The sequence below is a fragment of the Camelus ferus genome, chromosome 5, assembly GCF_009834535.1.
Source record: "Camelus ferus isolate YT-003-E chromosome 5, BCGSAC_Cfer_1.0, whole genome shotgun sequence".
Taxonomy (NCBI): domain Eukaryota; kingdom Metazoa; phylum Chordata; class Mammalia; order Artiodactyla; family Camelidae; genus Camelus; species Camelus ferus.
Window position 1 is genome coordinate 74897682 of NC_045700.1, and position 26752 is coordinate 74924433.

At 37.8% G+C, this 26752-nt stretch overlaps 1 protein-coding gene across 4 annotated transcripts in view; it reads right to left on the reverse strand.

The window, feature by feature from the left end:
* SLC39A10 (solute carrier family 39 member 10) overlaps window positions 1-26752 on the reverse strand; it is a 120250-nt gene that overhangs the window by 76261 nt on the left and 17237 nt on the right. For 2 of the 4 annotated variants that reach the window (XM_032480143.1, XM_032480144.1), the window contains exon 1: window positions 19381-19659. The gene's annotated coding sequence lies outside the window, so the exon portion shown is untranslated. Of the gene's footprint in view, window positions 1-19380; window positions 19660-19797; window positions 20309-26752 lie in introns of those variants that run through there. The other 2 variants (XM_014552480.2, XM_014552479.2) reach the window with 2 other exon arrangements.

Sequence of the window (26752 nt, forward strand, 5' to 3'; positions counted from 1 at the left end):
CAATGTAGTAAAATTTATCTTGTGAGGACATCAATGCTTTCCCCACATTCCTGGTGCAAAGGGACATGTTACATCCTGGTAACTATTCTTAATCACAAATTGAGATTCCTTTCAAAGGCTATTTTTCAGAAATAACTCCAAATCAGAGACTCAGCAAGCATTAACTTACTTCCATTTAACAACATGTTTTTTGAACCGTCCTGAATCACTAACAGAAAACAAGGTATCAGTAACTTTTAAGTAACTTATGGTTAAATAAATTAAACGGCAATTTCATCTAACATTTTGCCTTTAAAAAAAAATTAGTTTCTTTAAACTTTGAAGTAATGTTGTGTTTTGAAGGAATTGTTGAAAAACATCTGTAATTTTTTTAAAGCATATGAACAGCTTGGGGCTAAGATATGTTTGATGTTTTAATAAGAGATTTAATTTTCTATTCAGGGATTCAATTTGACATTTTAGAAATAGATGTCAAGTGAAATAACTTGTTCAGTTCTTCTAGCAATAATAAGAAATATTTCTTCTTCAAATTGTTCCTTTTAATAAGGTGCCACAGGGGAAAATTAATTTCAAGTTATTGGTAGCCTTAATAGCCATCTGAAAAAAAAAAACTGCAAGTCATTTGTTGAAGTGCAAAGCCCTTGCCATGACATACTGTGGGAAAATAGTAACGCAGACCGTGCTCAGTCTGCGGTTCCATAGCTATGGTTGTATCCAGGCATAGCTGTTGCATTTGAACTCACTGATGCTGTTGCAGTATCCAAACAAGAGATAGTTGTGTAGAAGTAATGTCAAGAGCAGTATCAGGCTTGAGATGTATTTTGGAGGCAGGATTGCTGAGCCTTGCTGTCCCCTGGATGAGAATGTGTGTGGGGTGGGCTGGGGGATTCAGGATAACTTCTGGGTTTCTGGTACAAAAAACTATCTAGATGGAGGTTTATTTTACCAAGAGCAACAAGGCTGGAGGAGGGGCAGAACTGGAAGTGGGGGTGGAGGATGAAGACTTAATAGCTGGAGATACTTTAAGTTTGAGATACCTAAGCAACATCTCTGTGGAGATCTCAAGTAGGTAATGGATCAAAGAGAAGTGTGAGTCCGATAATAAATTTTGGAGCTGTCAGGGTTTAGATGACATCTGAAACCACAGGACTGGATATGATTGCTCAAGAATAATTAGATGGAATATAAAGAAAGCGAAGGACCTCTGCCTAGAAATTTTGAGGAATTGTCCTACCTTAGTTTTACCTAACTCCTCATATATTTAGGTCTCTGTTTAATTTTTACTTTTTTCAAAAGATTTCTCCTGACTCCTTTGTCTAAATTAGACAACCCCTCTACCACCCAATACATTTTCATATTTTTTTCTTCAAAGTGCATATCACAATTTTCAATGAGTTATTTGGGATTATTTATTTTGTATTTGTCTTTCCACTAGAATGTGTTTCATGAGAGCAGAGGCCATCTGCTTCAATTTGTATCCCCAGTGCCAAATACAGTGCCTGGACATAATAAATCATAAGTATTGAGCAATGAATTAAAGTAGATGTGGATATTGACTGAATGTTAAGGTGATAACAATTTAGCAATTGTTAAAATACAACTATAAATACATATCTAAAACAATTTAAGACATTAACCAATTATCATTTATCTTGAAATTTCCTAAGGGAAGAATAAATTAAATAGCAAAGAATTCAAGCATTTTGTTTACAATTTCACTTTTCATGGAGGGTCTGTGATATATGAATGTTTACGGAGAACTTTATATGTTCAAAGTACAAACAATTCATCGACTGTACAAGTGTTTTCTCATAAGTGCCCAGAGTTTACTCATCTTTCTCTCCCTCAAGGGTCTCTTATGTATGATGAATGGTCCATAAATATTATTGTTCCAATGTACGCTTTAATTATTACATTAAAACATTTACTTACATGTTTCAATTACAACTTTAGTAAACAAGGAGGACATGGCATTGATTTTGCTCACATTTTGCTGATCTTAACTCAACGTGCACGTCTTCGTAAATGCTCCATACGTGGGAAGTTCATTTCTAAGGCTTATTTTAATAGGTCTAACTTGCAGAGAGATTTCTTCCACAAGACACTTGATAAATTGTACACAGAGCAGACACTACCAGAAGAGTGAAGTCTGCAAAATTTTATACTGACAACCAACTGCTCCTGTCTGTAGCATTACTAGTTCCCGCTAACATAATCAGTGGTTTTTTGGCTGCTTCTCCGTATTTAAAGATTCTCAGTGCAGCATCCAGCCATTCAGTATACTGTGTACATACATACGTCTTCCTTCTCTCAGATTTACTACTCGTGTTGTTCCCAATTCCTTCCTGGTCTTATTTCCATTGTACGAGAAAATATCTGGTTGTGGATTATAAAACAAAATTACTCTAAGAATTATAAAATATTTGAATTGGCAAGTCCTTAGAAGTCTCCCTTCCTCACTTGTCAGTTATTCAGGTAGTTACTTCATCTTCTGGGTTTTGTTAATTTGGGTAATACAATTGCCTTTAGGCTGTACTGCTAAGGGTGAGAAGCTGGTTTTGCTCAAATCACATCACCAACCCTTGGGAACACAGAATGACATATACTGGCTAGTTACTTAAATGAGTATCTTTGTTGTTTACTCCATTTTAAAAATGGAAGAATGGAGAATTATAGAAGTTGTAGCTCTGTTTAAATAAATCACGATGGTAGGTCTGAGTCCTCAAGGAGGTTTTGGTTTTGTTTTGTTTTAATGCAGATTTCTAAACCTACAATTGCAAATGTCTTGAAAGATGCATCGGATATAAATTATCCAGAGTCACAGTAAATTGGAATTTACATATATCCCTCGTTTAAAACTCCCAATTTTGATCACTTCGTAGGCAATAGTGAACCCTTCATTTAATACAGAAAAGTAATACTGTAAAATATAATTTGAAGGCAATCTTTGAGATGTTGAGAATTTACTGATGCACCATCATGAATTTATTTTTCCCAAGAAACATAGATTAATACTTGGAGATAAAAACAGCCAAGGGATATGGGAAGACATTTGTGTGCAAGGAGAGAAATTGTATCTCTAGGCTACAACTATTTATCAATTTTCCTGCCACTAAAACTTGCCAGCCAGTTTGTGAGCCTGCGATACAGATGAGTAACTCTATATAGAAAAATCTTCTCTTTGGGGAAAATTTACTCAGGGAAATTATTACCCATTGATATTCTCCCTGACATCTTCACTCTTATCTGCACTTTGCACAGTGACTCTTCAACTGACCTTCTCTAATGACTGTCTATGTCATGTGATAAGAATCCCTAAAATCTAGAAGTGGTTTTAAAAGGAAGCTCTTCTACTTTTCTTTGCATAGAACAGAAGGCTTGTTTGAAGGGTTTACTTTTAAGAAATTATATAGATTAGTAATCCATAATTTATGGCCACGAAAAAAGGCACTTATATTATTTTCTCTTTTACATGTCAAATTAAAATGTTGTTCAATACTCTCTCATCTCAAATCTTCAGGAACAAAGCCCCCCAAGAAGGAAAAGGTGAATTGCAAAGTAGCCCTACTAGATAGACTATCAAGACAGGATTAGATTTATTGCTTCCAGGGTCCCACTACCTGAATCTGACTGAGGCCTTTTTATCCCAAAGGGAATCTGACAAACTTTAGGGTTTCTGATCACATGACTGCTATCTCCAGGGAAAAAATAAAAAAGAGAACCTAACAGAAGAAAACGTCAGAGGCTTTTCATCTCAAGATAAGGAAGATGAGGACAGGGCCTCATTTAGAATTTTAGAAAGCTGGAGCTCTGAAAAGACTGTGATTCCTCATGTATCGTTCAAAGAGTCAGTACGGAGCTGTAAACTGCAAAATGTGAAACTGATATGCATACTTAAACTTAAAGGCTTCTCTTCAGTTATTTATTTTTGGCTTTTAAAAATTTGGATACATTCATCATTGCTGAGCTTTCTTCAATTTTCCATCCCCCTGCTTTGCTCATGTCCGTTGATGGGCAAAAGACTTAATCTTAGATATGTATTTTCCTTGCTCATCTCTCATCCCCAGGTCTTGGACACATGGGTTCTTCATAAATGGCTTGGGGACAGGGATGGATAGTGGTGAAGAAGCACTCCTTATATGATCAGAAGTTCTCAACAAAGTTGTAGATCGTTAATGTGTTCCTGGACAACGGTTGTGACTATTCTCAAAAATATGTTATCAGCACCTTTTGAAATTGCTAATTTATTGCTCCTGGGTAGGTAATCACCACATCATGTACCTTTTAACACAGGGAAACGACAGGCCTTTCCTGTACGGATACGACTGAGGGGTCACCAGATTTTGACAGGTGAGTGATCTCCTTCGTCTATTTTCTTCCTGAGCATAAATTGGCAGGAAATGACAAAGCCTTTATTTTTAATTTTGGACCCTTGGTCTAATTTTTCCCAATCTATATACCTACAAGGGTGTGTATGTATGGTCTTTTGAGTTTTGCTTTATTTCACAAATGAGTAAAACATCTTTACTTTGATAAATTATTTTTCCTGCGTTACAAGTGTATTCACAATGTTTTCAGGCTCACTCATTTTTCAAAGGATAAAAAAGCAAGCTTCTGAGAAAAAAAAAAACACAATATATATAAGATTATATAATACAGTGTGTTCATTTTGCCCCATTTAAAATTTGAAAATAAGTCATTTTATAAAGCCAAGTGTTTCTTTTCTTTTCTTTCCTTTTTTAGTGTTTTCTTTTCAGAGCCAGATTTAAGAGCTAAAGCATGCCACTAATGGGTTGCCTTGAACTTCAGTGATATAGAGCCAAAAATAAAAATTACTCCTTAAGACGCGTACGTATGGAGCACTGGCTCCCTGCGTCGCAGTAAAGACTTCGTTTAATGTGGCCTCTCTTGTTTAAAGAAATGTATACTGAGCCCCAAAGGAGACATTTACTTCTAGTGCAGAAATGCATCACTAACAATCTACTTTGGATAAATTATATAATCCTGGACATGACTGGAGTGATGGGGGTGGGAGGGAGTTAGGAGACTCTGTTCTTATAAATTATAAGGTCACTAAGCCAAATTGAAACAAACCTTAAACAGAAGTATTTATATTTAAATATTGCAACTTAAGGAAGAAATCAGATTATTGATGGAACAGAACACGCAAAACCAATCATGCCCTGAAAACACATACCCTTGTGTAACTTGGCAGAACAGCCCTGAAGACAGCAGACCTTTTCATCAAGTGAATCTCAGGTTCTGCCTGAAAGTGACATTATTCCTTGACACACAAACTTTCGCCCTTACTTTCCTTGTATTTCTTTCAAGTATGTTTTCTGGGCGGAGCTGCCTTACCCTCCTTAATCTCTGCTACCGTCCAGGTCGATGATGTCCAAACTCTCTCTTGGCTTTGATTTACTAACAAGTTACCTCATCACATTCAGCACGATTTCTCTTTCAAACACTTGAGTTCTCTTTAAACCCCTGTCCTTAAATATCACCTTGACCAGAGTCTGGGAGGCACGGTCGACTAGGAACAGTTTTGGTATTGCCATCTAACTGCCTCCAACTGAAAAAGTTCACTTTTGTAGGTCTACTTAACCCCAAACAGTTCTGGGAATGTTAGCATGCTTAGGCTTAAAAGAAGTCAAAAGCACTCATTCTCTAAAAAAGTGCAATTATAGGCACAATAGTAAGAGCCAATGTGATGCAAGGAAACAGTACAGATTCTGAACCTGTACTCTTGGAATCTGAATTTGAAGCCCAGCACCACCAGTTTTTTAGTAGGGGAAATTATTAACTATCTGGGCCTCAGTTTTTACTGCTGTAAAATATTCCTTACATTTACAAAGCGTCTATGAAGATTTAACAGGATGTTTATAAAGCACCTCGCGTATTTTCCTATGCATGGGAAGTTGGTCTTTGGCTTTATTATGGTCACAGGTCTAATTGTTCTATAAAAACACAATTAACTTGGGGATGCTCTGGATCCCTCCCCCAACCCCTTATGCTTTCTGTTTTCAAAGAGTCATCAAAGTCTGCCTATTCATGTACAGTTAAAAACTCCACCCATTAATATCTATCTTTCCAAGCCAAACTCTATTCCAATGCTGGGTCACTTCATACTTTTTGCTACTGATTTATTCTGGCTAGTATGCACATCTCTGAATTAGTGGAAATTTTACCAGTAAAATGATCTCTCCAGTTGTGCTGCCCCACAATCTTTTCTTCTTAATCCTACCTTCTGCTACAGCCAGGTCCTCTAACTAGAGGACCAGATCAAGTGATATGGGGATGCTTCAAAGCATTTGTAAATAAAAATAATGGAGGACTATGTCTCCCTATCTGACAGGTAGCTTCTAAATCGACTTCTACAAAGATGGAAACAGCCCTGTGCTTCTATGCTAACTCCATCAAACATGACCTTCACAGAAATCAAAGAACTCACAATCCATACGGCAATTTCCAATTCTAAATATGCCTTTAAAAAACATTCAGCTAATTTCTAAACATGTATTCTGGTAGCAGCCTTCCTTCCAAGTATTTTGCATTACTAAACGTCTAAAAATACGTGGTATAGCTACATGTATTACATAAACAGATTACCTAAATGAGGTACATTCTTATTTTGCCTATCTGAGCAATTAAGTCACTGTTATTAAAATAAATCTCCCATAACCACATTCATCAAGCATCATGCTGTCACATTCACTAGTGACAGTAAGACAGCAGATAGTCAGAAGGAAATAAGTAAGCCCAGGGAATAAATTATGTTTTGAATGATTTTGAGATAAATTAAGACTGCAGACAGTCTGTGTTCTATTTGAAAAATATTAAATTCAGACTCTTGAATTCTCTACTTATTTTTGGAGCAGGTATCCTCCAGTCCCCTGCACTGATCTCTGAGACACCAGACTCAGGCAGGAATTTGGGAGGAAATTGATGAGGGACCCAGGAAGTAGGGACTAGGGCAAGAGATAGGTTTTCACGGTGGTAGGTTTTAGAGTTGAGCAGCTAGTTGCTCAATACCTGCTAGAGAGCCACACCTAGTCAACTTTGGATACTTTCTTCTGTTTTGTTCCTACCGCATCCTTAGCACCCAAGATAATGTCTTGTGTGTATTGTTCAAAAATGAAAGGCTTTTGAAGGGGCACTGATGGTGGAGATGACCTTCTAGAATAGGGATTTTATGGCAGCAACTCGCACAGGATTTGTGGTACATTTTTGCTGGATCCTTAAATAGAGTGTTTGCTAAATAGAAGATTTCCTACGTAGCTCACCATGCTTCAAAGGTTCGTAGAGAGAGGATTTCACAACCTCCAGATAACTTCAGCTACCAAATCTAACTCTAATACTTAAATCTCCATCTCAGGACATTTTGCCCCGTTATCTCATGCATATAAATTTACAATTTACTTCTTTTCTGAACTCTGGGCAAATATTTATTTCAATAGTGTATCTATTGTGAATGGAGGCACCATTTGTTCTCCTGTTCCCCGAGCCAACTCAAGTGTGCTTTCCTGACTCAGATATTATTTCTAACCCTTTAATTATCTTTCTTGCTCTTTGAATGTTCTCCAGGATTTTAATCCCTAAAGTCCTGGAGCCTGAGCTTGGATGTAATATGCTGGGACTGGCAGGTGGAGACTAATGCTAAATTATCGTTGTAAGATCACCTCATGCTTCCTGTTCTAGTTATGTAGACTTATGTAGGCTTCTGTGGTTCTTATTATTACATAATCCATTTGTAAGTCCATCTTTTCCCACAATTTCAGAGGCAGTCGTCTTTTATGTTGGGAATTCATACACCTACCTGGTCATTCTCCAGCTTCCGTGTATGTAATTTCTTTCCTCATGTAATTACCTTGGATGAATCAATATTAAATCTTCTCTTTATTTCTAAGCACATCATAGTCTTAGTCCAGTGCTAAGCAAATGCAAAGGGTTCAAATATAGTACTGATACCTAAAAGCTAAAACCAAACTCATTCTTTTTATTGTCTTTTCATCCTTGAATCTGTTCCTCTGCCTAAGTCCTCTGTCCAGGTCTCAGCACCACTACATGCCCAAGTTTGAGGGACTGATAATGTTTTATTCTATCTCCTCATGCACTGCATATAGCCAATTGGTTTCCAAGTCCTGCTGAGTTTAACTCTTATTAAACATGGCCTTCCTCTTTATTTCACTTTACTATCCAAGTTCAGGTAATTCAACATCTCCAGGTTGGACTACAACAGCTTTTGATTTCTTCTCTTCAATCCATCATTCCGTCTTTTCTCAAAACACCTATCAGGTCATTTTTTGCCTTAAAAAAAATCACATTGTCTCCATTACTTAAGATGCATTCAAGACCCTGACATCACCTACCTTTTGCAACCCCCTCTCTTGCCATTTCCCTTCCTCTTCTATTCCTCCCAAATCAAATCCTACACCAAGGATGACAAATATGTCAATTTTTGTCAATTGGAAGTGGCTGCCTGAAACAATGTTTTAAGACTGACCATGTCTACCATGAAGAGTTGGCAATAATGGAATGGTAATGATGGCCATCTTGCTATACAAATTGAGTATTTAAATTTTTCTTAACCTTTCATTTGCTTGGTACCCCTTGACTTTCTATTTCCCTAGAATTGGTCTCCTAGATATAAGTCTTGCTTCCCTTTCTCAATGCTCTCACAGTTACCTTTTTAAAAAATTATTTAATACATGGTATTTTGACAGTGGATAACCACACAAAAACATTCAAATCCATGCCTTATATCATTTTTACAAATGTAAAAAGACAGAGCTATAAATGTTATAAAATGTAATGTGGAAGAATTCATTTATAGTTTTGAAGAAGGGAAGGCCATTCTGTTATGACTTAAAATACTGAAATCATAGTAGGAAAGACTGATAAGTTAAACTCTGTCAAAACCAAAATCAATTCTAAGATAAAAACAAACAAGTAAATAAACAACTAACAAATAAAAAAGCCACACAATACTATAAGCAAATGCAAAAGACTGGGAGACTTATTAGCAACTCATATCAAAAAAGTGTAATATCTTTAAAACATAAAGAGCTTTTAGAAATCAATAAGAAAATTACCAACAACCCAATATAAAAATGGGCAAGAAGAGAAATGCAAATCAAGACCACAATGAGACATCACCTCACACCTGTCAGAATGGCAATCAACAAAAAGAGCACAAAAAACAAATGTTGGTGATGATGTGGAGAAAAGGGAACCCTAGTGCAACGTTAGTGGGAATGTAAATCGATGCAGCCACTATGGAAAATGATATAGAGGCTTCTCAAAAAACCCAAATTAGAACTGCCATATGACCCAGCAATCCCACTCCCGGATATGTATCTGGAAAAAATAAAAACACTAATTTAAAAAGATAATGCACCCCAATGTTCACAGCAGCATTATTTTTAATTGTCAAGATATGGAAGCAACCTAAATGTCCATCAATAGGTGAACGGATAAAGAAGATGTGATACACACACACACACACACACACACACACACACACGTGCAACAGAATACTATTCAGCCATAAAAAAGAATGAAATTTTGCCATTTGCAGCAACATGCATGGACTTGGAGGGCATTATGTTAAGTGAAGTAAGTCAGACAGGGAAAGACAAACACTGTATGACATCACTTATATATGGAATCTTAAAAAAAAAAAAAAACCCACAAACTAGTGAATATAGCAAAAATTAAGCAGACTCACAGATACAGAGAACAAACTAGTGGTTACCAGTAGGCAGATGAGGGACAATATGTGGTGGAGGAGTGGGAAATACAAACTACTGGGTGTAAGATAGGCTTAAGGATGTATTGAGTGACATGGGGAATACAGTCAATATTTTGTAATAACTAAATGGAAGGTAACCTTTAAAAATTGTATAAAATTTTTTTAAAATTTGAAAAATAAAGATTGCAGAAAGATAAAAAAATTTAAAGGGGCAAGGAATAAGAAAACAGAACATTTACAGAAAAAAATATAAATGGCTCTTAAACAGATCATAAGATGTTCAATTTCAGTAATAATAAGAGAAATCCAAATTAAAACTATTAAGAAATCATTATTTTTACCTATTAGATGTGAAAAACATCAAAAAGTTTGATAACACAATATTGAGGAAGCAGTAGGGAAAAGGGGTCTCACATTTCTGGTGAGAACGTAAAATGATACAATACTGATGGAAGGCAATCTAACAATACTTCTCAAAATTACAAATACATATGCTCATGAATCAACAATTTATCTCCTGGTCAATGATCTTACAGATATACTTTCATATGTGAAAAATGTCTAAAGTACAATATTGTGGCACAGTTTGCAATAGCAAAATATTGCAGGCAACCCAACTATTGGGGACGTACTAGTTAATAAATGCACATGATAGAATAAAGTTCAGCTTTAAAACAAGTGTTTTCTTATGAAAAATAAGGAAGATCTCTCTGTAACGAAATGAGAAGAAAAACAGGGTAAGTTGTTAAGAGGGAAAAGCAAAGTTCAGAGGTGAAAATACAATGCTTAGTGTGCATTTGCTTGAATATGCTTAGAGACTGAAAGGATACACCAGACACTAATAATAGTTGGCACTTGGGTGGATGGAGGATCGGGGTAGTAAGATTTTTTTATTGAAAACATTTTAATTTACTTAAAAAATCATTCAAATGCTACAGTTTTCTCTGTCCGTAATGTTATTTACCCTTATTCCCCACCTCCACCTAGATATATATGCTTCAGATCTTAATCATTTCATCAAAAAGACTTTCTTTCCCAGGGGCAGGGGGTACAGCTCAGTGGTAGAGTGCGTGCTCAGCATTCATGAGGTCCAGGGCTCAATCCCAGTATCTCCAGTAAAAAAAATAAGCCTAATGACCTCCCCACAAATTTTTTTTTCCATTTTTTAAAAAAAGAAAGACTTTCTTTCCAATTTGGAAAAGTTCAGATTCCCTCAAGCCTCAGATGAACTCTTGCATTCACTTTTGTAAAACATCTGTGGAGATGTCTCTCTCATTTGACTGAGACACTCCTTGAGGCAGAGAGGAAGGCATGCTCAGGGCGCTGTGTGGGGGCACATCTTGGGAAACCACAGGGAAAGATAAAAGTGGTAGACAGCATCTGCCTAGCAACGACAGAGGTTAAGATAAATACACGTATAATTAGAAGGCAGAATGTGGTCATTGCCTTAGGAGTTACAAATAAAGTTGTGTGGGATATAGAGCAAGGTGACTGCTGGGAGAATTTTCTAAATATATATCTGGAAAATGCAGTGATATTTGAAAAGGGGTTTTGAAAGACTGATGTGATTTCTTCAAGAAGGGGCAGGGTATTTAATGCAGAAAATCAAACATCTACAGGGGCCAGGCAGGTGATACATGTGAGGGAACGGATTTACAAGTGGAAACCAGTTAAAAACAAGGTCTAGAGGCTCTTCAACTTGGCTGCATATTAGCATCACCTGGGGGATTTTAAAAAATGCCCACACTCAGGCCATAATTCAGATGGATTCAATGAGAAACGGGGGTGAGGGAGGGGGTGGGAGGGTGAAATGGAGGAGGAACCCAGAACCTGCAGCTTTAAACAACTGCCCGGATAACAACCACATGGACCAGCAGAGCCCTTACCACCTGTGACCTGTTAAAAATGCAGAATCCAGGCCCTGTCCTGGATTTACAGAATCAGAATCCTGCGTACGCTGTGAAGTCTGAGAAGACCTGCTCTTTGTCCTTTTCCGAGGGAGTGGCCATTCAGTAAGAAGCATCAGCCTTTGTCTGGGAGAAGGCTCGCCCTCGAGTTGTAGATGTTCTAAGTTTTCCAATTACACTGCTGACAACAACACAAATAACTGAAATCCGGAGGAAGCCATCAAAAGGTGACTGGGGTCTCCCAGTTTGCTGGAGAGGGAATGGTGACTAGTGCAGTCTGTCCAAAGCTTAGACTGTTTTAAGGCAGAAGTTTTTTAATGTGGGTTGTTGGTATTTACTTAAATTTTCTGAGCAGCTAAACCATCCCTGTTAACAACATCAAAGGGCAAAGTTCAGTCCCTAAATCTGCTCTCACTCAGGCGGATGGAGGGGGATTTTGGAGGACCCTCCCTCCCATCCCCCTTAAGCAAAATTTAAAGGGCCTACAGAAAGTAAAGCCACGATGGTTCAGCAGGCTTGCACTGCTAGAGTAAAACTTATCTACTTAATGGGCAAGATCAAGTCACTTAATATTTTTGAAGCCAGGGTTATAATTGCAACACCAGCAACAAAGAAAACTTGCTGCCTCGTGATCTGGTTAGAAATATAAGTGGCCCGAAAGCGGAACTAGAAAGAGCTGAAGACTTTTATCCAACAAATGCTTATCGAGCTCCTACTGTGTGTCAGGTGCTATTCCAAGTCCTTTCACTTCATTCCTTCGGAGGTAATCCCAGTCAGCCAGCCTCCTGGAAAACTGATGTCATTGCTCCTAAAATGAATGATCTCAGAAGATAAAAGTGTGCATGAGTCAGAACAGCTCGTGGCTCCAGCTCGGCACTGTCAGCAGCTCAGTAGCTTGTCTTTGAATATCAGGGACTGCTGAGATTGGGGGCCAAACAAAGGGAGGGAGAGGAGTTCAGAACAGGCCAAGACACACCTTGGAAGGTGTCTCTCTACTTTGCTAAAGAGTTTGGCAACAGTTACAACATTTTAAATGGCAATACTAAGAAGTGGCTTTCAAAGAATAGTTAAGTATCAGCAACCATTTTCTCTGGTTCCCACAACCCTTATGTGATTTTTTTTTTTTAATTTGTTGCACTGAGTAATGTTTCTACCTACCTCTGCTAAAGTACTATATAAAATCACTCTATGGATAAATATACAGATTAGTTGCAAATGAGAAATCAGTTTAAACCTTCAATCTCTTGAACCTCCACTGAATTAAACCACACAGAATTATTTCTGAAACACACTGGGTATTTTTATAAACAATCCATCAGAGCAAAAAATAACAAACTTCGCAAAATGAGTTTCTGTGACAAGTTTTTTTTATCGTTTTTAAAAGAAATTTCTCAGCACTCAAAATTTTAAAGGCTCAAAGAGTATAATCACTGAGAACAGCTGTACTACCCCTTTATTATTTTAGAGCATGCATTTGTTTTGTTTTGATACAAAGCTCACATTTGTAAGATGTGCAGGAGCACAGTAACAAAAAGAAAAGAGAAACAGTGTAATGTAACAGGCAAGGCACACAGACAGAACAAAAGGGAAAAAAAATTCTCCTTTTGAGCTAAGAAGAGAAAAAAGAAATACTATCATCAAGGAGGAAGAAAGGCGTCTCTGAACAAGAAATAAATATTTTCCCAGCAGGGGGCTGGGGGTGGAGGGGGGAGGTGGGAGAACAGAAGGGTGCCCGGGGAGAAAATATACTGCTCATGCCCTTGCGAACAGAACTTCGATTTATAGAACAAATCAATCCACTTACAGGACAGGCTTAACTTCACCTGTTGGGAGGTAAGTTCAGTCCCTTTCTCCTTCTCTGAATGAATGGGAAAGGCTCACGGCTCGCCCTCTGCCTCCCACCACAGGAATGTGTGCTATCTGCAGAGTTGTTTTGAAACCCGTAGCACTTAAAGGAGCTGCATCAACAGGTTTCTCCTCTGTAACACTGAGCCGATCATCACTGTTGAACGCAAAACTTTAACAAGTTAAATGCTATCGGAGGAATTTAAAACCAGCTCTTGCTAGAGCATTTTTTTTTAAGAATCACATTTTTTAAAGACTTTATTTTTAGGGGGAGGAAATTAGGTTTATTTATTTACTTTTGATGGAGGTACTGGGGATTGAACCCAGGACCTCATGCATGCTAAGCATGCACTCTACCACTGAGCTTATACCCTACCCCCCAAAGAATCACAATTTATAATTGTATCACTCCAGCCTTTTTTTGAGCCCAAAACTCCAGAGTGAACCAAGGGAACCAAGGGCTATTCCCTGACAGGTTAATACAAAGCACGTTTTAAGGAAAGCCTGAAAGTCAGCCTTGGGATGTCACTGAGGACAGAGAACTCTTTCCCAGAAATGGCTGCTGACGTGATTTTTAAAGACACAGGAGACTCAAAAATGTCCTTCCAAGCAATGTCACAAATGCCACACCTTTTCTATGCTTATTATCTAATGTAGTTCTATGGCCATCGCCCTCCAACAAAAATATTTATCTCTTCTCTCTCAATTTTGGCCTATATACTTTCCATTCTGTCTTTAAATAAAACTGCTTACAGCAAATGAGTGGTGAGGCAAAATACTCATCATAGAAGCTTCATTCAACCCTAAATGCAGAGGGGAAATGTCATAGGTAAATTCTAATCCTATTTTAAATTCCTACCTGTGATTGTTAAAACCCTGAAATTGACAAGTTGTTTTTTTTTCCTTAGGTTAACTCTTTTTGGTTTGAGTTGGTGTCCAGTACTTGGCTTGCCATGTTTGCCCAGCCATTTGTCACCATTTTCATTTTGTTTGCAATTTATTCTGCAGTACCAAGTGGCTTCTCTTCAAAGGTTCTACGGCTAGATATAATTGGATTTCTCGAAGCCTCTCAAACTTCATCCAGCATGAACTTAATTGAAAATGACTATAATCTAATTTCAAACATTGACTGATGATGTTACAAAGAGTATGTCTATTTTCCCACAACAGAACAAGAATACAACTGAAAGTAAGTCAACATTCCCAAAATGAACACACAAGAAAAACTATCCTTAATGATAGGAAGGAAAATCTCTGCAATAAAATAATAAACTGTTGAGCAAATAATTTGCTAATTACCATGCACTGGGTATTTTATTTGACCAGTTTCTTAGATGATCTCTATATAAACACTGAAAAGGGATGGTGTTTAGGTAATTGTCTAGATAACTTATTAATGCAGTTGATTCTAGGGCTCAAAAGAACCAACTTGAATGTCTGATGGCTTTCCACGTTGGAGGAAGCAAGTTAAGTTAACAATGAAAGCAGTAAGATCTAGCGGAAGTGGAATAAGGAATCAAAAGATAGGAGTCAGCAGTGAGCTTCCTAAAACAGTGAGTACGTAAAACAGCATTTCACTGCTTTCTTTAATCTCTCTGGGATTTGTTCAAGTGTTTGGACCTTGTGCAGTTAAAAAAAAAAAAAACCGTTTAGAAAAAATACTCAAAGTCAACGAATCTTCCTAGTGAACTTGACTCTGGAACTTGCACTTAACACGTGATTTTATCACATCTTGGAGGGATATGTAGAAGCTCTTTAAATAATCTCCAGAGGGCATGGAGTATTTCCAAAAGTGAGGTAAAGAAGTCTGTAATCATGTAAGCATTACTTACTTAGCTATTGCAAATTAAGATGATCAAATACCTCTATAAAGTGGAAATTATGAGTTTAAGGTTTTTTACCAACATGCCTGTACATTTCTTTCCTTCCTTCCTCTCTCCCTTCCTCTCTTCTGCCTTTTCTTCTTTCCTCCCTCCCTCTCTCTCTCTTTTTGTTTTCTTTTAGTTTGAAAAACAGGATTTTGATGTCTTTTAAATTCTAGTACAAAATCAACCTGAAGAATTAACCTGTAACAAGATTAACTGATGCCTGTAAATCCTCTCCACAATTCTATTCATTAGAATCCTACAAAGAGGGGGCCTGGAGAAAATTAAGAATCCACAGTGGAGATGGTTCAAGGTAGCTTTACTTAAAACAGCCAAATAGTGGAAACGACACAAATACTCATCATCAACAGGGAAAGATAAACTGTGGCATAGCCACACAACCAAATACCATATAACAAAAGAACAACTTATTGATACAAGGAACAATATGAATGTATCTCATTGACTTAATTTTGATCAAAACAAACCATATACCAAAAAGTACACAGTAATGGTTCTGTTTATATGAAGTTCAAAATCAAGCAAAATTTAGAAGTCAGAAGAGTGATTTCCATGGAGGGGTTACTGACTGGGAAGGGACCCCAGGGAGCCTTCCTTGAGTGCTGAAAGCGTCCTAAGAGCTTGTTCTGGCTGAAGTATACAGGTACAGCCTTCTACAAAAAGTCACTGAGCTACACACTGAAGATTTGTGCATTTTACTGGGGGTATGTTATTTTGCAACTAAAATGTTCTTAATAGAAATTAAAAGAAAATTCACAGTGGAGGAAGAAAAAACAAGTTAGAAAGTCTCCACCAAAATGCCAGCAGGTTCAACAAAAGTGAAGGAGAGTCCCATTAAAACACACACACACACACACACATATACAGAAAAATAACCCATCACATAGAGGATGGGGAAATGACCAACTTGTTTTTCTTTTTGAGGTTCCCTAGATCATTAGGCATGGAATGTGGAAAAAGGAGAAGTCAAGAATGATAAAGTCTCCCCCCTAAACTAGTGGGGTTTGAGAACTTCAGTTAAATCTCAGAATTTCTTGATTAGGGTCACCCTTCTGTCTCCTCAGTCATTGTAGGGAGCAATCTAATTCTCTTTAGATGGAAAATTGTTGTAAAGAGCGACCAGGAGTTTAAAGAGGAAACCAACTCTCTGCGTTTCAGGTAGAGAATTAAAGTTTGGCCTCAAGTTTGCTTTCTTTATGGTTAAATAGGGTTCAACAGAATGGGAAAGGAGGGAGGGCTGTGGGAAGAAGGGCTGCCCAGGAATGAAAGGACTTTCCTTTGTGTTCCCTCTGTGAAAAACCACAGAATGGATCTGGTAGGTTGGGAGCAGGAGGGCAAGAAACTCCAATATTTATTTCTAGTCAGACTCTATTGATACAAGTTATGGGCTTTTCTTTAAAAAAAAAAAAACTCCTGGCAAAAACAAATCCATATCTCCTTAGCCACTTAGACTTTTTAGAGACACGATGTATCCTTTTCTCTTGTTCTCCGTCTGAGCACTCCCAGCCCCAGCCATCATTTCTAATAGTGGAGGCTGTAACTGGTGACCAATGTGTGAAGGGTTGTGGCTTGGATCCAGCCTCCTGCCCTGGCATTCCCGCATTGTCTTTGAACTTTAAACAATTAGAGTGCCACCATCAACCACCCAAAGTACCGCCAGTTACAACCTGGCTGCACCTAGGAAATGCTTTTAAAAATCCTAGACGAAAATTAATGGAGAAAATTATGGACGACACTAAACCTGACCATTTCATTTAAATAATGTGGATGGGGGGAAGAGGGGTGGCGCTAAAAATGTAGGTGATGTATAGCTCACAGGTGTTTTACATGTATTATCACATTGAACCCTCCTGACACCTCTGTAAGCCTAAAATTAGCACCTCCATTTTGTAAGTGGAAATCTCAGGCTTCAAGGAACAGAAGTCCTAACTGTGCACAGCCAGGGCTCAAGCCCAGGTCCATCTGACTCCAACATCATTTTATATCATGACTGCTCAGGCTAGATGCCTACTTAATACACACGGAGCATAAATAACCTATCATCCTATGAAAAAAGCGTAAATGGTAAATTAAATCAGCTAAAAGAGATGGTAATCTCCTTGAGGACAAAGGCTAATTACTCATCTTTTTCTGTGGCACAGAATAAACCACGATGTGCTAGGTGCATTCTTCTAAGTGGGTGCACATGAAATACTGTTTTTTTTTAAGTTACGTACTCAAACAACATACTTTCTCAAAGTATCTATAAGCATCTACAAAATTGTCATTAGGTTTTCTAATAACTGCAGAAAAAAACAAAATTTACTCACTTAAGTAAAACATGAAGTTAGTAAAAAGGACAGTTAAATGCCGAGTCATAACATAATCAAAAGAATCTAAAAACTTAGATACCGAATTACATTTGCTCACCTTTAAGCTTTAAAGGCATATTGGCTAATATTTCTGTTATAGCAGGAATAATAAGCAAGCACAAAGCCTTTCATGGTAAAACTGACCCTAAACATGAAGTCACTTCGAAGACAAGAACAAGCAAATACAAGATATTCTGCTTATACAGGGTGGAAGCTAAATGAGCAGACTAAAACCCAATTACTAGTAAAATTTCACTCTGATGACCAGTTCTTTACACCAAAGAATCCAAAAGCTGACTCAATACTTTTTCTTTACAGGACTTCTCTTCCCCATTTCATTTTAGTTTCTCTCTGTGGAGGAACAAAAAAGCACTGAACAAGATTTAAATTCTAAATGCCTTATTCCTTCTGGAACCTATAGTCTGAAATCAGTTTATTTACTTTTAAATTAAGTCAGAATTTGTTACTGAAAGAATTGTACCTGGGTCTTTAGCTGCTGTATTGTTAATGATTCTTTGCAGTTAAACACATGCAGAATTCAAAGGTGGCGTGCTTTGTTATTTACTTTTTACTAGTGGGATTCTCAGTTTGCTGGAGGTTGAGTAATTAAGAATTTAAAGTTATACCATAGAATAAAAGGACTTCTTTCACTATTGGAGGCTCATTTGTCTTTCAGATAGAATTATGCAGGTTTTCAGGTGTGTGGCTGCTGTGTTTCTGCCTTAGAATTCTCTAGGATGAATCTGCCTGTGACCCTAAACCCACTCTTAAATAATCAGTGAATCTCCATTAACTATAAACATGTCTGGTGAGGTCCATTTCTGAGATTATAAGAAACAAATCAGTGTTTCCTTCTTTCTAGATTGTGTCTTCCTAATTTTTTTATGTTAGTTATTACAGTAAGCAGACTTTCCTGAAATTTTAACAATGTATCCCCATGCAGCATAAATGTTTTCTTCATTATTCAAAATGTTGACTCTCACTGTTTACTTTTGTGGTTCTCCATAATTTTATAGAGTAGTCATTCTCTGTCAAAAAGAATGTCTACATTGGTTCTTCTTTTTTTTTTTTTTTTTTTTTTTTTTTTAATTTTGGACCAAATACCTCCTTTCAATTATTTGGGTTATTTTTGAGAATCTTCAGCTGACTTCTGCATAAAAAGCCCCTTGTCCACATTATGGTTTTAAACTAATCTGTCTTTGCACATAAACCTCATCCCTATTCCTGCTTCTCCATTTTTAATGCTTTCCATAGTCTCAGCATTATCAATTTTAAATCACATTTTTTTCTATTACTTTGTATGAAATTACATATTTCTCCCTTCTGATTGGCAGCCACCTTATTCTATATTAAAGTCTTCAAAGTTTTAACTTTTGGTCCCCGTTGAGTCCCCTAGTGATGCCAGTTCATTAATATGCCAAGGTTTATAGCATGGCACGCCTCGAATGGTGACACTTCTGGTGTGTGTGGGGTGAGGGAGGGGGCATACCTGTCACTCACTGTACTGATCCCTGTACCACTGAAGACAATGTCACCCCAAAATGAAATAGTAAAATGAACGTTCAGCTCTTTAGCCTACAGCATATACTTTGCTAAGTAACTATACCATTTTTTTAAAATGGTAAATAAATGAAACTTACCCTTTCAAGAAGATTTCAATGGATGATTTAGGATCGTTTCCTCTTTATTTCAGCTCAGTCCAATGCAGGTAAGAGTTGTAGGGTCCGAGGGTCCAGAGGCTGTGGAGACCACAAAAGCAAGGGTAAAGGAAGGCCCTCCCCCTAAATTTACATTCATTTAGATCTGTTGGAGTGCTAAGGTTTTCAAAACCCAAGCTCGATATAGGTGTTTCCTTGAGGAGTGAGTAGTTAACTGTTTTCCCCAGCCAGCGAGGCTCTTAGGATCCCCCATTTTAAAGCTGCAGGTTGTTCAACTATTCTTTTATGTTGTATTACCCTCAGGGGCTTATATCCGACTTCCATATTTAATGCATTTTAATTCAGCCTTATAATGATGTGTATACACACTCATGAGCTCATCCTCCCCTTAGGACTTACCCAGGTAGCAGAGATTAAATTGGCATTCTTTACTACTTCCTGTCAAGTGCAAGTCTGACTTCATGAATCCCTTTATTTCTGTGCTTGCATCCAAAAGTTTCAGGACAGTGTGATTACTGGATTCAATAAATAAAACAAGGTCTTCTGGACAGATCCTTTTGTAACACCATGACTATATAAAACTGGCAACACACGCATCCTGGCTTTTCCGCTTTCCACACTCCTCCTCCGATTTTTTTATTCCAGTGAGTGATTGCTTTGGAATCTCAAAAGGTTTGTGTCGCTTTCTCATAGCGTGAATTATGCCCTTATCCTGACTATAGTTTGTGAATAGTTTGTCTACCTGATTGGCCCTCGGCCAAACAATACATTTTGCATTTGAAGAGCCAGGAAAGTATTTTCCCTTCCACTGCTCTTATCTCTTGGTGAGGGGAGTGGGGCTGGAAGGGAGACATGAGAGTGGGAGAGACATAATGCCTCAGCCAGAAACCAGTGACACTTGATCCAGTTCTGTGTACTACCTTCAAGGAGGCCACGTCTGGAGGAATTTGTAACTGAAATGATACCATACAGGCCTCCTGTCACCGCAGTACTCTCCTCCCACGGCCACCACCAGCTGCAGCCTCCTCTCTCATTTAAATCATCGTCCTACTCTTTAATAAAGTCATTTGTGTACTGTCTTATCTCCCCACTAAGATTCTCCAACTTTCTGTACTCTCTGCCTCCAGCACCTCGCCTGGTCCTAGGCTTCTGATATATGTTGGCTGAACTGAAATCATTTGCTTGCCTTGCTTGGAGTCTCTTTTTCTCTCGTGGAGAGAAAAATTGTCTCCAATGACATCTTCATCCTGATTTCACATCATTAAGATATAATGGGTATAGTGACCACAAACAATATAAGGAGAAGTAGCATAGTTGTCTTTCAAATTGCAGCAGCATAAGAAATTTTAATGATTTTTTTCCCTGAAATAGCTCTATTTTTCCACCATTTTTTCCTGAAAGATGAATCATTCTTAATGTTTGGTGGTGTAGCCCTCAGATGCAGACAGAAGTGTTTTGCCATTTTAAATACTTTCTGCCTAGCATGGATGGACAGTAACCAAGGGGAATTAAAATACACGAATTGAAACTTTCACCAGCTTATGAAATAAAATGCAGCTTAAACCTAATTCTGTCTTCAGCCATATCTACGTAGTACACACAATCATAAAAACTTCGGGGAATCACTGGAGTATATATCTCCATGTCAGCCCACATTCAGACCTGGGAAAGTCACCGGCTGAGCTGACTAAATTTTCTCATTTGCTGGGTCAAGGGAGGCAGAGACAGAGGAAGGGAACTGAATTACCCCGCGTGCTCCTCTGTCCCCTACTCTCTGCCCATGCCTCTTCTATACAGCTGAACTACCAAACCATCACCAGAGCACACAGCGATGGAAGTGCAGATCCTGTGAGGAGGAGGTCCCTGTGTCAGGTTGGTTCATAAAGGGAAGCAGGATATTAAGATTTGAAACAGAAGATCAAAATATTCCATTATATCTGGGTCTTGTTATAAATAATCACAATTAGATTTTTAACCTCTTGGTTAAAGGCTTATTTACCTTTATTTCTGCCCTGTCACCTAGGCCTTCACACGTGTGTTTAAATAACAAATTTTAAAAGTTATAATGCTATCAGTATATATTGAAATGTTATATGTATCTTACATAATTATCATAATGGTCTACCCGGCAAGTAGGTATAAAAGAATATAAAGCATAGATATGTATGAAATTGGTTATGAAGAACTCTTTGATTATTGGAAGGAGAAAATGTAGTCAGCATTTGTGCTATAAGGCTCAAGGAGCTGTTGCCTATGGCGCTATGGAAGGGGCTGACCTTCCCAAACTGCCAAGCCTCGGGGGCCACCGGCACAGCAATTTTAAACCTGAAAGGCGGAGAAGGTTGCAATTTTAAAGGATCATTAAAATTTGGGGGAAAAAAAATCCTACCAGACACTGTGCATTGTTTGCTGTTGAGCTATGTAACCACACCCTTTGTGCTTTGTTGAGGGTGAGAAAAACCTGCATTTGGCCCCGGGATATGGAAACCAAGTGGTAGATAGCTCTCCCCAGAGTGTGGAGAGTAAACACCAGCAAGGAAGCAAAATAAGATAATAAACGTGGAGGCTGTGGTTTTGCTAGGTTAGGTCACAGGCAGAACCAGAAATCCTCCACCATCTGGAAAGACCAAATGCACACTGGGCCATTCGACCTTGCTCAGCGAGTCCATGCTCGGTGCTTGTATTTGCATCTCTTGCTCCAGCTCACTGTGTTGGAGATAAAGGCATGCTGAATAATGTTTAAGGGTGTGATATTTGGGGTCGGAGAGACCTGGGTTTAAGTCCTGATACTTTTGTTTATTATGTTAATTATGCAGTCACCACCCCCTTCCCAGGACTCAGTTCCCTTATGTGTAAAGTGGAGAATAATAATTATACCTTCTTCATAGGTAATTGTTGTGCATGTTGGACCACATAATGTATGTAAAGAAAGCACATGGCATTCTCAGTGAATGTCAGCTAAAAACAATGAAACAGCAACCGCTCGGCACCTCCTCCTGGCTGTAAAAAGGTGGCAGAGCCAAGGAAAGCCTGGGTAGTGCACGATATCAAACAGGTTGTGTTCCTTTGATCAGGAGCTGCAGTTCACCGTTGGTCCTCATTGTTTTATCACCCTCATACTTCCCACCCTTGACACGGTCGGAGGTTGATAAAGACTACCCTTCACTCAACGAATATTTATTAAATGCCAACTCTGTATCAAGTAGTAGCTTTGTGTTGGGACTGTATTTGTGAACACCTCCTGGAGATAGTTGAAAACATAGGTAATAAGCAAGATAAACACAAATATAATCATTGTCGCATGTAAGAAGAATAAACATGGGACACTATAGATGGGTTGACAATGGAAGACCTCTCTGAGACAGAGAAGTTTAAGCTAGAAGGTTAAAAAAAAAAGAGCAGACATGATTTCTCTCCACACCTTAGGCCCTTTCTCTGCAGCAATCGTGATGATTGCCAGATTCATCTGTCCTGTAACTTCTCAGTAACTGCTCACTACCACAATTCAGAGGTGTGATCTCAAGAGATGGCCAGAACAGACCATCTCCTGCCAGGAATGGCCCTAGGGTAACGGTCACTGATGTAGCCACGGGGCAGACACATACACACCTGTGCAGGCTGCCACCACACATGGACATTGGGCAAGCAAAGTGCCCTGCCTGGCACAGGGCTGCACTCACCTGCCCCTGAGGAAGAGGTGCTTTTCCCACTTAAAGCCAGAACAGGTCAGTGGCCTTGTGCAGCCTCAGAATGAAAGCACACTCAGAAGTGAAAGGTTTTTCAAAATCAGGCTGGCACTGGGGACTCAAGGGCCCATCTTGGAACACCCCAGCTGAATTCCTAAGTATAGGTCACATAGTGACCCATAGTACTGTAGATCTGCACTATGACTTAAAAGCCACTTTTCAAGGAAAGCCCATATTTCCTCCTCTTGGTAGCAGTGGGATCGGGGTTCGAGCCGGTCTTCTAGCTGAGTGAAGCACTGGGCACCGTAGAGGCCTGGGGAATGGTAGCTTGGGTCTCTGTTGCCTCAGTCCCCACACAACCCACTTCTTCCAGTAACCGTCCCCACAAGGGGCCTACGTGGGGCAGTGCCGGTCCCCAAAGCTGTGACTAATGGCTTCATTCTCAGGCTCTCAAAACAGAGCAGTTCTTGTTGGCTATGGAATGATTCTCATTTGTACCAGAGCAGAATCATTCTTCCTGATTATCTAACAACAAGCCACAAAGAATCCCTTTGGGGTTGTAGAAACCTGTGGGAGTAATAAAAGAAGAAATATTGAGGAGGAAAGTGTAGGAGACCATGAGATAAAGACCAGAGAATGTCAAGTTAATGTTTGTACACTTAGCGCAGTCCCTAATTAAAATATTTCAGGGAGAGAGAGGAAAGTTTTTACAAAGAATTGTGGTAAATTAGTTTCAATAGGTTTAACCAAAAAAAAAAAAAAAAAAAAAAAAAAAAAAAAAAACCCACACATAGTATTCTCTTGGCAAGCTTTCTTACATATTAGAACTAAAAATTATACAGATAAATTCTCAGGCTAAGACATGTTTTGGCCTAATTAGCAATACCTCAGACGAGCAAGCAGGACTCTATGATTTTAAAGATAGTACTTATACTGAAGGCAAGAACCAACAAAACTGGCCAGACTTGATTTCTATCAAGGTTTCCTTGGAGTTAAAAAAGAAAAAAAAGAAAAAGTTATTAGTCTCTCAGACAACTGAAATGACAGAAAGTAGAGCTGGACATTAAAAATGCACAAAATTTATGTGGATTAATTTAGATGCATTCATTAAGAAGTATCTAACTCTCCCACCACTTCTGGAGACTACACAAATCCTAACTCTAGTTAATAGTTTTCACAGTTACAAAGCAGTTACAATCCCAATCCAGGAAGCCATGTATCTACAGTAATTTCAAGGATGTTGTAAAAGTCCCAGAATAAAATTAATGTTGATTTGCCTGAAGTTTGAAAAGAAATAAATATGAAATATAGCTTTAGGGGGAAATTGTGAGGCTACTATAAAAAGACTGATCATCCTGATTGTAGTTACTACAGTTTTTATTCCTTGGCCACAAATATGACTAATCTCTCTTTTAAAAGAGTCAGGCAAAGAAAGAAAAGGTTTGTAAAGAAAGAATATAATAAAAAAAATTGCAATCACTAAAGAATATACTTATGATATAAAAATGGCAGTGCCACCATCTCTGTTCCTCCTGGCCCCCTCCCCTCCCCATCCTCAGCGGTCCAGCCTGAATCAAATTTGTGCTGACTCTCCTTAAATACATGTAATGTTTTTTCTTCTGGATACTTTCTTTCAGAACATTACTGAAAGGTAGTTTACACCTAGAAAGAGATGATCAGCAATCTCTTGAAGTTTAAATAACCAAGGATATGCAATAAATCCTGCAGTGATAGATTTAGAAATGACATAAAAGGGAGAAAGTAAGATCTAAATGGCTTTTCAACTTACTGCTCATAGGAGATGGTTTGGATGCTAGTAAGATGGAGGCAGTAGTTAAGATTTGAGATTATTCTTCAACCAGCCCAATGTTTAAAATTCTGAGTGGAGGATAAAAGTAATAATCATAGTCATGATATAGGTTATGTATTCACTCATTTATTCATTCACACAACAAGCATGTTTAGAGAACTGACAGTTCTAGGTACTTGGGATGCAGCAGTAACCAAAAACTATCATCAACTTGACCTAACTGACATATGTACAGAGCACTCCACCCAGAAACAGCAGAATTCACATTTTTTTCACTATATATGGAACATTCAAGAAGAAACATCAGATTTTGGGCTTAAAATAACTATCAATAAATTTAAAAGAATTGAAAACAAAAACATGTCTCTGACCATAATGGAAGGAAATAAATCAGTTTTCTAAATATATGGAAAATCCTCAAATATCTGGATCAAGCAACATACTTCTAAATAAAACAAAATAAAAAGAAAATACTTTGAAGTGAATAAAAATAAAAACAATATATAACAACTATATACAAACTAGATAAAAAGTTCTTCTGTATAGCACAGGGAACTATATTCAATATCTTATAGTAACCTATAATGATAAAAGATATGAAAACAAATAGATGTATGTATATGTATGACTGAAACATGATGTATACCAGAAATTGACTGTATACATTCAATACATCAATACATTCAATACATCAAACATGATGTAACTGACTATACTTCAATTAAAACACACACACACATATACACGCCATAGCAAAATTTATGTAATATGACAGCTAAAGCAGTATTTGGTAAGAAATTTATAATACTAAAAGTTTTACTGGAAAAGAAAGAAGATCTAAAGCTTTCATACTAAGCAACCAATTTAAGAATTAAGAAGACCAAATATTGGTCAATTAATCTTTGACAAAGAAGCAAGAACATACAATGGAGTAAATACAGTCTCTTCATCAAATGGTGTTGGGATAACTGGACAGCTGCATGTAAATCAATGAAGTTAGAACACTCCCTCACACCATGCACAAAAATAAACTGGCTTAAAGACTTAAACATAAGACAAGACACTATAAACCTCTTAGAATAAAACATAGGCAAAACATTCTCTGACATAAGTCTTAGCAATGTTCTCCTAGGACAGCCTATGCAGGCAACAGAAATAAAGCAAAAATAAATAAATGAGACCTAATTAAACTTACAAGCTTTTGTACAGAAAAAAGAAACCATAAGCAAAAAAAAAAAAAGACAACCTATGGAATGGGAGAAAATATTTGTGAAAGATGAAACTGACCAGGGCTTAATTTCCATAATATATAAACAGCTCACACAACTTAATGAGAAAAAAACAAAGAAACCAATCCAAAAATAGGAAAAGAACAATTGCTTAACAAACAATTCTCTGATGAAGACATACAAATGGCAAATAGGCACATGAAAAAATGCTCAGTATCACTAATTATCAAAGAAATGCAAATCAAAACTACCATGAGGTATCACCTCACACCAGTCAGAATGACCATCATTCAAATTCCTCAAACAATAAATGCTGGAGAGGGTGTGGAGAAAAGGGAACCCTTCTACACTGTTGGTGGGAATGTAGTTTCATGCAGCCATTATGGAAAACAGTATGGAGATTCCTCAAAAGACTTAAAATAGACACCCTATGATCCAGCAATCCCACTCCTGGGCATATATCCAGAGGGAACTTTAATTCAAAAAGATACATGCACCCCAATGTTCACAGCAGCACTATTTACAATAGCCAAGACATGGAAACAACTTAAATGTCCATTAACAGATGACTGGATAAAGAAATTTTGGTATATTTATATAATGGAATACTACTCAGCCATGAAAAAAAT